This window comes from Canis aureus, unplaced genomic scaffold, assembly GCF_053574225.1.
Source record: "Canis aureus isolate CA01 unplaced genomic scaffold, VMU_Caureus_v.1.0 ptg000445l_RagTag, whole genome shotgun sequence".
Lineage (NCBI taxonomy): Eukaryota > Metazoa > Chordata > Mammalia > Carnivora > Canidae > Canis > Canis aureus.
The window spans coordinates 1-15,045 of NW_027554622.1; the positions used below are offsets into that span (position 1 = coordinate 1).

Here is a 15,045-nt window from a genome sequence, read left to right on the forward strand (position 1 = left end):
TGCTTTTAAGCCAACTATGGTGATGTTAGTATATACTCTCTAATAAAGGTTGTATCCTGATTCTAAGAAGCTGTACCTTCTTAGACTATATTTTAAATTTACATTAAAATTTTGTTTTTTTTTAGGTAAATTTAAAGTTGAACTAAAATTCTGTTTGTGGGCAACCAGCTATCACCAGGCTCGTTAGGCTTTTCACCTCTACCCACAAATCTTCTCACTATTTTGCTACATAGATGAGTTGATCCTTTTAGATTGTTTATGGGTAGCTCGTCTGGTTTCGGGGAGCTTAGCTTAAGTTCTCTTTGTTAAGTCGTTTCTGGCTAGTTCATTATGCAAAAGGTAAAAGGGGTAATCTTTGCTGTTTAATACTGTTAAGATGTCTTTCATCATTCCCTTACGGTACTATCTCTATCGCTCCAATTAAAATTTCTATCTCCTATACTTTTATTATTTAACTAAATGTTTTACTTTATATGTCTGTGATACTTAAGTTTGGGGTTAGTTGGGCTAGCTTTTGTTCAAAGTGGTCATAAGTAATGAAATCTTCTGGGTGTAGGCCAGACGCTTTAGTTAAGCTACACTTTGATTAATCCAAGCACACCTTCCGGTATGCTTACCTTGTTACGACTTGTCTCCTCTTGTGTCTTAGTTAAGTTAATATGGTTATGGTTGTGTCTTATTACTTGAGGAGGGTGACGGGCGGTGTGTGCGTGCTTCATGGCCCTATTCAATTAAGCTCTCTATTCTTAATTTACTACTAAATCCTCCTTCAGTTTTTAATTTCATAAAAACGTTCGTGGAATGTTCTTGGGTAGAAAATGTAGCCCATTTCTTCCCACCCCATAAGTTACACCTTGACCTAACTTTTTTATGTAAAATGATTGTGCTTACTATTCTACCTTTTGAGGGTTTGCTGAAGATGGCGGTATATAGACTGAATTAGCAAAGGGTGGTGAGGTTTATCGGGGTTTATCGATTATAGAACAGGCTCCTCTAGAGGGATATAAAGCACCGCCAAGTCCTTTGAGTTTTAAGCTATTGCTAGTAGTCCTCTGGCGAATTATTTTGTTGTAAAATTATCTATGTTTAGGGCTAAGCATAGTGGGGTATCTAATCCCAGTTTGGGTCTTAGCTATCGTGTAGTCAGATTATTATAAAGTCACTTTCGTGGTCTATTTTATGGTAACTGTAGCTTTTTACGGCTTAGTTAAGTTTTAACTTTAGTGCAAAGGTATCTTAAACACGCTTTACGCCGTGGGCCTATTAGTTTGGGTTAATCGTATGACCGCGGTGGCTGGCACGAAATTTACCAACCCTTTTTAGTATGGCTTAGTCAAACTTTCGTTTATGGCTTAATTTTTATCACTGCTGTATCCCGTGGGGGTGTGGCTTAGCAAGGTGTTATGAGCTACTTAAGAGTGTGCTTGATACCTGCTCCTTTAGATCACTGCTGATTTTAAGGGCATTCTCACTGGGGCGTGGAGACTTGCATGTGTAAGTCTACTAAGAACTAATAGGAAGGCTAGGACCAAACCTTTGTGTTTATGGAGTCGTGCGACTCATCTTGGCATTTTCAGTGCCTTGCTTTATTAATTAAGCTACATTAACTTATACTGAAATTGTAGTGTGTATAATAAATAAAATACATAGTAAATATGAGAGGAAAAAAAAAGGGGATGCTATCTATAGATAGACCACGAGATCGAATGCGTGTAAGACTGTTGTGTTAAGTTAACTAGAGTAGCAATACATTTGTATACAATTTAAATAAAGCTTGTGAGTATTGTATGCACTTAGTCCTGTTTTTGGGGTTTGGCAGGACATAAATAAGTGTATAATAGATGACATGAGTTTATGGGGGGTAAGGGGGGTTTGTATAAGTTAACTTAATGTCTTGCGCGTGTACGTACGTGTACACACGTGTACGTACGTGTACACACGTGTACGTACGTGTACACACGTGTACGTACGTGTACACACGTGTACGTACGTGTACACACGTGTACGTACGTGTACACACGTGTACGTACGTGTACGTACGTGTACGTACGTGTACGTACGTGTACGTACGTGTACGTACGTGTACAGTGTACGTACGTGTACACACGTGTACGTACGTGTACACACGTGTACGTACGTGTACACACGTGTACGTACGTGTACACACGTGTACGTACGTGTACACACGTGTGTCCTAGAATTATATGTCCTGAAACCATTGACTGAATAGCACCTTGATTTTATGCGTGAGTTGATAAATGATAATGAATAAGTCCAGCTACAAGTTATTTGACTGCATTAGGGCCGCGACGGGCATATTCCCTGAGAGCAGAAGATAAGTTAGAGTTAGTGCCGTTGCGGTCATAGATGAGTGATAGCAGATTCCCCCCCTAAAAATAAAAGATACCAAATGCATGACACCACAGTTATGTGTGATCATGGGCTGATTAGTCACTAGTCCATCGAGATGTCCCATTTGCGAGAATTAGTAGGATTGGAATAAATAGAGTCATGGCCCTGAGGTAAGAACCAGATGCCAGGTATAGTTTCATGATAGTAACCCCCACATTAGCATGGGCCCGGAGCGAGAAGAGTGACATTACAGGCAAGGATTGATGGTTTCTCGAGGCATGGTGATTAAGCCCTTATTGGACTAAGTGATATGCATCTAGTTACTGTTGAGGATCAATGGGTTGTGGAATTGGACTAGACATGTCCTATGTAAAGATATAATATCATGTACATGCTTATATGCATGGGGCAAGCCATTAATGCACGACGTACATAGGGGAGGGAAAGAAGGATTTTTTGGAGATACTGACATAGCACAGTAGAGGTGGTCCAATATATGAATGTAGGGGGTGTCAGGGAATAGTTTAAGAAGAATTTCAGCTTTGGGTGCTGATGGTGGAGCAAGAGCTTCTTCCTTGAGTCTTAGGGAGGGCGACTACTCTCCATTTTTGGTTTACAAGACCAAGGTAATGATTATACTACAAAGACTCTTCATTTTAGAAGATTATTTTCGATAACGCTAATTGTTGGCATTAGAATCAATAGGATGGTGAAATATAGAATTGAGGCGACCTGTCCGATAATGATGAAAGGGTGTTCAACTGGCTGTCCTCCAATCCAAGTTAAAGTGAGAAGATCGGCGACTAAAAGTCAGAATAGGCATTGGCTGAGGGGTCGGAATATTATACTGCGTTGCTTAGATGTGTGGAGGAATGGAATGAATGCTAAAATTAGGATGGAGAATACTAGGGCGAGTACACCTCCTAATTTATTAGGGATAGATCGTAGGATGGCATAGGCGAATAGGAAGTATCATTCAGGTTTGATATGTGGAGGGGTGTTTAGGGGGTTTGCAGGGGTGTAGTTGTCTGGATCTCCTAATAGGTCTGGTGAAAATAAAACTAGTGATATTAAGACTAGGAGCAGGAGTAGGATTCCTAGGATATCTTTAATTGTGTAGTAGGGGTGAAACGGAATTTTGTCTGAGTCTGATGTGATTCCTGAGGGGTTGTTGGATCCGGTTTCGTGTAGAAATAGGAGGTGTACTATTGCTAGAGCTGCGATGATGAATGGAAAGATAAAATGAAATGCAAAGAATCGTGTTAAGGTTGCTTTGTCTACTGAGAAGCCACCTCAGATTCACTCTACTAAGTTGGTTCCGATATAGGGGATGGCGGAGAGAAGGTTAGTGATTACAGTTGCCCCTCAAAATGATATTTGTCCTCACGGCAGTACATAGCCTATGAATGCTGTGGCTATGGTTGCGAATAGTAGTACAATTCCAATGTTTCATGTTTCTATGAATACATAGGATCCATAGTATAGGCCTCGTCCCACATGTATGAATAGGCAGATGAAGAATATGGAAGCGCCATTTGCATGTATATAGCGGATAATTCAGCCGTAGTTAACGTCTCGACAGATGTGGGTGACCGATGAAAAAGCTGTGGCCGTGTCCGATGTGTAGTGTATAGCTAGAAATAAACCTGTTAGAATCTGTAGAATCAAGCATACTCCTAATAAGGACCCGAAATTCCATCAAGCAGAGATGTTAGATGGCGCTGGGAGGTCAATGAATGAATTGTTGACAATTTTGGCTAGTGGGTGGGTTTTTCGAATGTTGGTCATTAATGTTCTTATAGTTGAAATACAACGATGATTTTTCATGTCATTAGTCATGGTTAAATTCCATGTAGGAATAATGATAACATACATTGTATTTATTTTAAGTATCGTTTTTGTGATGAGTTTTGTGGGTTTTGCCACTAAACCATCTCCTATTTATGGTGGGCTTGTGCTAATTATTAGCGGTGGGATTGGTTGTGCGATTGTTCTGAATTTTGGGGGTTCTTTTTTAGGGCTGATAGTGTTTTTAATTTATTTGGGGGGTATATTAGTAGTATTTGGTTATACAACTGCTATGGCTACTGAGCAATACCCTGAGGTGTGAGTTTCAAATAAGGCTGTTCTAGCGGCTTTTATTACTGGTCTATTGTCTGAGTTGTTGACTGCTTGCTATATTTTGAAGGATGATGAGGTGGAGGTAGTATTAAAGTTTAATGGAATAGGGGATTGGGTAATTTATGATACGGGGGACTCTGGGTTTTTTAGTGAAGAGGCTATGGGTATTGCGGCTTTATATAGTTATGGAACCTGGTTGGTGATTGTTACAGGTTGGTCGCTGTTAACTGGTGTGTTGGTTATCATGGAAGTTACCCGTGGTAATTAAGGATTAGTAGGCTGAGAATTATAGTTAGTATGAACGATAGGAAATAGAGCTTGATGAGACCCTTTTGATTTGAAATAAGGGTAGAAGATTTTATTTGGAAATACGAGATTGATTTGGGTAGGATGTTTTCTAGTCAGATGGAGTCCAGAAGTATAGATGCTGATTTCTGGCTGATGGTTAAACTTGTTTTAGGTGTGAGGCGGTGCATAATGGTTGGATAATAGCCAAGGAGGGTGGAAAATTTAAAGTAATTAGATGGATAGTTAAATTTGAGTCCTTGTATGGTAAGGTTTAGTTCTAGTGCCAGGATGAAACCCAAGATAGTTACTGCAAGGGCTATCATTTTTAGATAATGAGGCATAGTTATCTGTGGGATGGTGGTGGGTGTGATGCTGTGGGAGATAATGTATCCTGCAAATACACTTCCGATAAGGAGTCGTTTAATAGAGTTAATTAGGAGAGGATTATTCTCGTTGATAAGGATTATAGGGGAGAAGCGGGGCTGGCCTAGTAGAGCGAAGAATATAATTCGGGTGCTGTAGGCAGCGGTTAGGGATGTGGCAACGAGTGTAATTAAGAGGGCTCAGGCGTTGGTATTCGACGTGTTAGCGGACTCGATGATCAGGTCTTTGGAGTAGAATCCTGTAAGGAAAGGTATGCCTGTTAATGCGAGGCTTCCGACAATCAGGGAAGTTGTGGTGAAGGGAAGGACTTTAAATAGGCCACCTATCTTTCGAATGTCTTGTTCATCGTTTAGGCTGTGGATAATTGACCCTGAACATATGAATAACATAGCTTTAAAAAATGCGTGAGTGCAGATGTGTAAGAAGGCTAGGTAAGGCTGGTTAATGCCAATTGTTACTATTATTAGGCCTAGTTGGCTTGAGGTAGAGAACGCTACAATTTTTTTGATATCGTTCTGTGTAAGAGCGCAGATTGCAGTAAATAGTGTAGTAATAGCCCCTAAGCATAAAGTGAGGGTTTGAATAGTTTGATTATGCTCTATTAGTGGATGAAAGCGGATAAGAAGAAATACTCCTGCTACAACTATTGTGCTTGAGTGAAGTAGGGCTGATACAGGAGTGGGGCCTTCTATGGCTGAGGGGAGTCAGGGATGTAAGCCGAATTGAGCAGATTTACCGGTAGCTGCTAATAGTAAGCCAAGTAGCGGCAAATTAAAATTATCGTTTGTTGTAATAAAGATTTGTTGAAGGTCTCATGTGTTTAAGTTCAATAGAAACCATGCTATGGTTATAATGAAGCCTACATCTCCAATACGGTTATAGAGGATAGCTTGTAGGGCAGCTGTATTTGCATCGGTTCGGCCGTATCATCATCCAATAAGTAAAAATGATATAATGCCAACTCCTTCTCAGCCAATGAATAGTTGGAATATGTTGTTTGCGGTGACTAAGACTATTATAGTAATAAGAAATAAGAGAAGATACTTGAAAAATCGGTTAATATAAGGATCGGAGTGTATATATCATATAGAAAACTCTATAATAGACCACGTGACAAAAAGGGCTACGGGCACAAAGATTATTGAGAAGTAGTCTAATTTAAAACTCATGGATAGTTTTATGGTCTGGATTGTTATTCAATGTCAGTTTGAAACAATTGTTTCCTGTCCTGAGTAGATGAATATTATTGTGGGAATTATGCTAATTATGAATGCGTAAGAAGTAGCGGTTTTTACATAGTATGGGTATAGCTTATTTTTGTAGAGTTTAGTAGAGGTTATAATGATGGGCAAAGTAAGAATGACTAGAGCTGTGATTATGCATGAAGTAAATATATTTATTACTTTTATTTGGAGTTGCACCAATTTTTTGGTTCCTAAGACCAATGGATTACTTCTATCCTATAAAAGTTGAAAAAGCCATGTTCTTATACATGGGAGCATGAGTTAGCAGTTCTTGCAGTACTTTTTCGGTAAGCAAAAAGGTTTGAGCTTTTATTATTAGATTCACAATCTAATGTTTTTGTTAAACTATGCTTACAGTAGATGGGACCGAGAATAATTTTAGGGTTAAGGGATAGGAGGAGTAGAGGCAGTAGATGCAAGGTTATTAGGGCATTTTCTCGTGTGAATGACGGTTTGATATTTTTGATATGGTGGGAATATTTACCACGCTGTGTGGTGATTAGTATATAAAGTGAGTATAGGGCAGTGATGGTGATGTTAATTCCTATTAGAATAATAGTAATGTTGGATCATGAGAATGAGGATATCACTACAAATAGTTCTCCGATAAGATTAATTGTTGGAGGAAGAGCCAGATTTGTGAGGCTTGCTAATAACCATCAGGCTGCTATCAGGGGAAGGAGGGTTTGAAGTCCTCGTGCGAGAATCATAGTACGGCTATGGATTCGTTCGTAATTGGAGTTGGCTAAGCAGAATAGCATCGAGGATGTTAAACCATGGGCAATTATTAGGGCTGTTGCACCTATATAACTTCATGGTGTTTGAATAAGAACCGCTACAATAACGAGTGCCATATGACTAACTGAGGAGTATGCAATTAGGGATTTTAGATCTGTTTGACGGAGACAGATAGAGCTTGTTATGATTATGCCTCATAGAGATAATATTATGAAAGGATACGCTATGAAGTTGGTCAGGGGGTTTAGTAGGGTTGTAATTCGTATCATGCCATAGCCTCCTAATTTCAGGAGTACGGCGGCAAGTACCATGGAGCCGGCAATAGGGGCCTCTACGTGTGCTTTTGGTAGTCACAAGTGGAGGCCGTATAGAGGTATCTTTACTATGAATGCTATCATGCATGCCAATCATAAGAAAACATTAGATCAGGAGTTTGGCAGAGGTTGAATTCAGTATTGAATTATGAGAAAATTTAGGGAGCCCATGAAATTGTGGATGTAAAGGAGAGCTACTAGGAGTGGGAGAGATCCTATTAAAGTATAAAATAAGAAGTAGAGCCCTGCGTTTAGTCGTTCAGTTTGATTCCCCCATCGGGTAATAATGATCAGGGTTGGGATTAGTGTTGCCTCAAATAGGATGTAAAAGAAGATAAGTTCAGAGGCGGTGAAAGTTATAATTAGGAACAACTGGAGAAGAATCAGTATTGAAATATATAGTTTTTTTCGAGTTAAGGGTTCTTTTGATAAATGGTGTTGGCTTGCTATAAGTATAAGGGGTAGAAGTCATGTTGTAAGTGCTAGTAGCGGTGCTGATAGGGAGTCAGAGAAAAATATTAAGGAGGGGTTCAATGTATTATCATTTGGTTGATTCAGGTAGAATAAGCTGATTAAGCTGATTAGCAAACCATATGTTGTCGTGTTAATTCAGATTATGTTAGGCTTTGATACTCATGTAAGGGGGATCAGTATGATAGTGGGGATGATAATTTTTAGCATTGTAAGAGGTTTAGGTTTTGTACGTAATCAGTCCCGTAGGTGTTAGATACTATAACTAGTAGAGATAGTCCTAATGCTGCTTCGCAGGCAGCAAATACTAGTAGTACGATTGGTATCATGCTGGCTAATGTAAGGTGGTTGTTGAGAATAGTTACAGATATTATTACAAATAGTGATAATATTATGCCCTCTAAGCATAGTAGCGATGATATTAGGTGTGATCGATAAACAAGTATACCTATTAGAGAAAGAATGAATGCCAGAAAGATATTAATATATACTATGGACATATGATAATTATGAGATAAATCATAATCTAATGAGTCGAAATCATTTGTTTTGGCTTAAACTAATTATCATATTCGGTTCATTCTAGCCCCTTTTCGGTTCATTCGTACGCTAGGCTTGCAGCTAGGAGGGAGATTAGTAGGAGTGCTATGATAAGTATTGTTGTCAACTTGTTGGTTTGTGACGCTCAGGGAAGTGGGAGTAGGAGTGCGATTTCTAGGTCGAAAAGCAGGAATGTGATGGCAACTAGGAAGAATTTTATAGAGAAAGGTAGGCGAGCAGATCCCATGGGGTCAAAACCACATTCGTAGGGGCTTGTCTTGTCTGTATAAATATTTAGTTGGGGAAGTCAGAATGCGATTAGTACAAGTAAGGACGCTAGGGTTACATTAGTTATCAAGGTTAGTATTACGTTTATTACTTCTTTCCAGGTTGATCTGGAGCTAACTGATTGGAAGTCAATTGTACTAGTTATACTAAAGAAATAGGATCCTCATCAATAAATAGATACATATAAGAATAGTCAGACTACATCAACAAAGTGTCAATATCATGCAGCGGCTTCAAATCCGAAGTGGTGGTTTGATGTGAAGTGGTAGTATAGTTGTCGGAGAAAGCACACGATAAGGAATGTGGAGCCAATAATTACATGTAGTCCGTGAAACCCAGTAGCTATAAAAAAGGTAGATCCGTACACTCCGTCGGAGATTGTAAAAGATGTCTCGTAGTATTCGGAGGCCTGTAATAGTGTAAAATATACGCCTAAGGAGATTGTAATAAATAGGCCTTGAAGTATGTGTTTACGATTGCCTTCTATTAAACTATGATGGGCTCAAGTAATAGATACTCCGGAGGCTAGGAGGACTGAGGTGTTGAGTAGAGGAACTTCTAGTGGGTTAAGAGGAATAATGCCGGTGGGAGGTCAGCAACCTCCAAGTTCAGGAGTAGGGGCTAGGCTGGAATGGTAAAAGGCTCAAAAGAAGCCTGCAAAGAAAAATACTTCTGATACAATAAAAAGAACTATTCCGTACCGTAGTCCTTTTTGTACAATAGGGGTGTGATGTCCTTGGAATGTGCCTTCTCGGATCACATCTCGTCATCACTGGTATATGGTTAGCAGGTTGGTTGTGAATCCTAATGTAAGTAGGGATATTGAGTTATAGTGAAATCATATGATAAGACCCGATGTTATAAGAAGGGCAGAAAGGGCTCCTGTTAGCGGTCATGGGCTTGGGTTAACTATATGGTAAGCGTGAGTTTGGTGGGTCATTAGGTGTTGTCATGTAAGTATAGACTTACTAGTAAGGTAAAGACATAGGCTTGAATTAAGGCAACAGCAAACTCTAGAATCGTAAATAGAATTAAAATAATAAAAGTGATGAAAGCTGTGGTCGCGCTAATATTAATAAGAGCTAAGGTAGCCCCTCCAATCAAATGGATTAGGAGGTGTCCTGCAGTAATATTGGCGGTTAATCGAACGGCTAGAGCTATGGGTTGAATGAATAGACTAATAGTTTCGATGATTACTAGTATTGGAATTAGGGGAAGAGGGGTGCCTTGGGGTAGAAAGTGTGCCAAGGATGCTTTGGTCTTATAGCGGAAACCGGTAATTACTGTCCCTGCTCATAGGGGGATTGCTATTCCGAGGTTTATAGAGAGTTGTGTCGTGGGCGTAAATGAGTGGGGTAGTAGTCCAAGTAGGTTAGTTGAACCAATGAATAGAATTAGTGATATAAGTATGAGAGCTCAGGTTCGTCCCTTTTGATTATGAATTGCTAGTATTTGTTTTGATGTTAATTGAATTAATCATTGCTGAATGGAGATTAACCGATTATTGATTAGGCGATTGGGTGCTGGGAATAAAATGGAAGGGAATATGACGATCAGTACTACAATAGGGAGACCTATTATTGAGGGGGCAGCGAAAGAGGCGAATAAATTTTCGTTCATTTGTTTTCTCAAGGATTATGTTGACTAGTGATTTTAGTAGACTTGGTTATTGGGTTTTCCGGGTAGTGGTGATTTGAAATTTTTAGTTGGAATAGAATGAAGAGGGTGAGAAATATTGAAAAGATTATAATAAATCAGGTGGATGTGTCTAGCTGTGGCATTTCATTAAGGGGAGGTTAAAACTCCCAGTCTTTAACTTAAAAGGTTAATGCTTTATAGCTTCTTAATGAGTAAGTCTAGTCTAGGTTATACTATTAAGGCAGATCAGGTTTCAAAATAAGATAGGGGGACTATTTCAAGAACAATGGGTATAAAGCTATGGTTAGATCCGCAGATTTCAGAGCACTGGCCATAATACAGTCCCGGTCGTATGGCTATAAGGGTGGTTTGGTTTAGTCGTCCTGGAATAGCGTCAGTTTTTAGACCTAGTGATGGAACAGCTCATGAATGCAAAACGTCTTCTGAAGAAATAAGTATTCGGATGGTTATTTCTATTGGGAGGACAACTCGGTTGTCTACTTCTAATAGTCGGAGTTCTCCTGGCTTTAATTCTTGTGTTGGGATTATGTAGGAGTCAAAGTTTAAGTCTTCATAATCAGTATATTCATAGCTTCAGTATCATTGGTGGCCTATTGTTTTCACGGTTAAAGAGGGGTTATTGATTTCGTCTATTATATAAAGGATTCGGAGGGAAGGTAGAGCGATTAGGATTAGGATAATGGCGGGTAGGATAGTTCATACTGTTTCTACTTCCTGTGCGTCTATTGTGCTTGTATGAGTTAATTTTGTAGTCAATATTAGGGAAATGATGTAGAGAACTAAAGAACTGATTAAGAATACAATTATTAGTGTATGGTCATGAAAATGAAGTAGCTCCTCTATAATAGGGGAGGTTGCGTCCTGTAATCCGAGTTGAAATGGGTACGCCATAGAGGTATATAGGGGTTTCACCTATAATTTAACCTTGACAAAGTTATGTAATATTTTACTAATACCTCCTGATTGAGAAAGACATAGTGGTTATGACATTGGCTTGAAACCAATTTTAGGGGGTTCGATTCCTTCCTTTCTTATTTTTGGATTACATATGTAGGTTCTTCGAACGTGTGATATGGAGGGGGACATCCATGTAGTCATTCAATATTAGTTGTAGTAAGTTCTACTATAGCAACTTCTCGTTTGGATGCAAAGGCCTCTCAGATTATAAAAATTATAAGCATCACCGCTGTAAGCGAGATAAACGATCCTATAGAGGAGACGGTATTTCAGGTGGTATATGCATCTGGATAGTCAGAGTACCGACGAGGTATTCCGGATAAACCTAGGAAATGCTGAGGGAAGAAAGTTATATTTACTCCCACAAATATAATTGTAAAGTGAATCTTTGCTCAAGTATCGTTAAGAGTATAACCTGAGAATAAGGGGAATCAGTGGGCAAATCCTCCCATAATGGCAAAAACTGCTCCCATTGAGAGCACATAGTGAAAATGAGCTACAACATAATACGTATCATGAAGAACGATGTCTAAGGACGAATTAGCTAGGACAATGCCTGTTAGCCCGCCTACTGTGAATAAGAAAATAAACCCTAAAGCTCATAGCATAGCTGGAGATCATTTAATATTGCCTCCGTGAAGTGTTGCCAGTCAACTAAATACTTTTACTCCTGTTGGAATAGCGATAATTATAGTGGCGGATGTGAAGTATGCTCGTGTGTCTACGTCTATTCCTACAGTAAACATATGGTGAGCTCATACGATAAAGCCTAAAAACCCAATAGATATTATTGCCCATACTATTCCTATATAGCCGAAAGGCTCTTTTTTCCCTGAGTAGTAAGTGACAATGTGAGAAATTATTCCGAACCCTGGCAGGATAAGAATGTAAACTTCAGGATGTCCGAAGAATCAGAATAAGTGTTGATATAGGATAGGGTCTCCTCCTCCAGCGGGATCGAAAAATGTCGTATTAAGATTACGGTCTGTTAAAAGTATTGTAATTCCAGCAGCCAGTACAGGCAGGGATAGTAGGAGTAGAACTGCTGTAATTAGTACTGATCATACAAATAGGGGGGTTTGATACTGGGATATTGCAGGGGGTTTTATGTTGATAATAGTAGTAATGAAATTAATTGCCCCTAAAATAGAAGAGACTCCGGCTAAATGTAAGGAGAAAATTGTAAGATCAACGGATGCTCCTGCATGGGCCAGATTGCCAGCCAGTGGGGGGTAAACGGTCCACCCCGTTCCTGCACCTGCTTCTACCATAGAAGATGCTAATAGTAGAAGAAAAGATGGAGGAAGAAGTCAGAAGCTCATGTTATTTATTCGGGGGAATGCCATGTCCGGAGCACCAATTATTAATGGCACTAGTCAGTTTCCAAAGCCCCCAATTATAATGGGCATGACTATGAAGAAGATTATTACGAAAGCATGGGCGGTTACGACGACGTTATAAATTTGATCGTCGCCTAGTAAAGTACCGGGCTGACCTAGTTCGGCTCGGATGAGGAGGCTCAAGGCAGTGCCTACTATGCCGGCTCATGCTCCAAATAGTAAGTATAAAGTACCAATATCTTTGTGATTAGTAGAGAACAGTCATCGGTTAATGAACATAGGTAAAATGGCTGATAAAAGCATTAGACTGTAAATCTAAAAATAGAGGTTTAAGTCCTCTTTTTGCCAAGCTCTGTGGTGAATTTTCATATTGAATTGCAAATTCAAAGAAGCAGCCTAGACGCCGCCGGGGCTTCTCCCGCCTTTTTTTTCTACGCGGCGGGAGAAGGTAGATTGAAGCCAGTTACTAGGGTATTTAGCTGTTAACTAAAATTTCGTGAGGTAGAAGCTCACCAATCTAGGGAGGGCTTAGCTTAATTAAAGTGTTTGATTTGCATTCAATTGATGTAAGATAGATTCTTGCAGCCCTTAGAGGTGATTTGGTCAGGGGTTAAGTGTATAGCACTTGCTTAGAGCTTTGAAGGCTCTTGGTCTGGTCTAACCTAAACTCCTAGTCCAAGACTGATAATATAGGTGTTAGCGGGAGTAGTATAGTTGAGATAATGATTAAGGGGGGTAGTAGGGTTGCCTTTTTTGTGTACTCGAATTGTCATTTTATTTTTATGTTATTTGTGGACGGGAATATGGTAAGTGCGGTGCTATATGTGAGTCGCAGGTAGAAATATAAGTTAAGTAGAGCGGTGATGGCTATTAGTGTTGGAATAATAATTATGTTATTTTTTGTTAATTCTTGAATAATTATTCATTTAGGGATGAAGCCAGATAATGGGGGTAGTCCTCCTAGGGATAATATTAAGATTAAGATTATGGAGGTGATTAGGGGAAATTTATTTCATATGTGGGATAAGGATAAGGTTGTGGTGGATGAGTTTAATATGAATAGTATGAAGGTAGATAGTGTTATTAGAATATATAAAGTTAAGTTTAGGATTATTATTGTAGGGTTGTAAATAATGATAGCGGCTATTCAGCCTATGTGGGCAATGGAGGAGTATGCTATGATTTTTCGTAGTTGAGTTTGATTTAGTCCGCCTCAGCCTCCTACTAGAACGGATGCGAGGGCTATTAGTATAAGAAGGTTGGTGTTAATTGATGGGGAGATTTGATATAGGATGGATATAGGTGCGATTTTTTGTCATGTTAGTAGGATTATTCCTGATATAAGTGTTACTCCTTGTGCTACTTCGGGAACTCAGAAGTGGAATGGAGATAGGCCTAGTTTTATTGTTAGGGCGGTGGTTATTATGATGGATGCGATGGGGTTTGAGATTTTTGAGATTACTCATTGGCCGGAGTAAAGAAGGTTAATGGTGACTCCTATTATTAGTAATATTGAGGCAGTAGCTTGTGTAAGAAAATATTTTGTAGAGGCTTCTATGGCTCGTGGATTATACTTTTTTATGAGGATAGGGATGATGGCTAGCATGTTTATTTCGAATCCAATTCAGATCAGTAATCAGTGCGAGCTTAGTATGACGATTATGGTCCCTGCCATGATAGTTGCTATAATAATAGTGAGAATAGGGGGTTTTATTAGTACGGGAAGGGTATAAACCAACATTTTCGGGGTATGGGCCCGATAGCTTAATTTAGCTGACCTTACTGTAGAATATAGTGTAAGTTTGGTAGCACGAAGATCTTTGAATTCTTAAGATTAGGTTCGAAGCCTATTATTCTAGAAATAAGAGGATTTAAACCTCTATTATTTACTCTATCAAAGTAACTCTTTTATCAGACATATTTCTTATGTTTGGGGTGGGATACTCGCGGTAATAATGGGTAAGGCAACATGTCATATGCATAGGGCTAAAGTTAGGGGTAGAAAATTTTTTCACAATAAGTGTATTAATTGATCATAGCGGAATCGAGGGTATGATGCTCGAATTCATAGGAAGCAGATAGTTAGTAAGAGGGTTTTTATAGTGAAGTTAATAGAGTAGAGTTCTGGTATAAATGGGTTGTGGAATGCACCGAAGAATAGAATTGTTGTGAGGATATTTATTATAATGATATTTGCGTACTCTGCTAGAAAGAATAGGGCAAAAGGACCCGCTGCATACTCTACGTTAAATCCAGAAACTAGTTCGGATTCTCCTTCAGTTAAGTCGAAGGGGGCTCGGTTAGTTTCTGCTAGAGTAGAAATGAATCATATCATGGCTAGGGGCCAGG

General features: G+C 39.2%; 1 pseudogene; it reads right to left on the reverse strand.

Annotated features, from left to right (window-relative positions):
• Positions 1-584: 584 nt before the first annotated feature.
• LOC144310127 (18S ribosomal RNA) lies at positions 585-1,539 on the reverse strand (annotated as a pseudogene).
• Between the last annotated feature and the right edge of the window lie 13,506 nt (positions 1,540-15,045).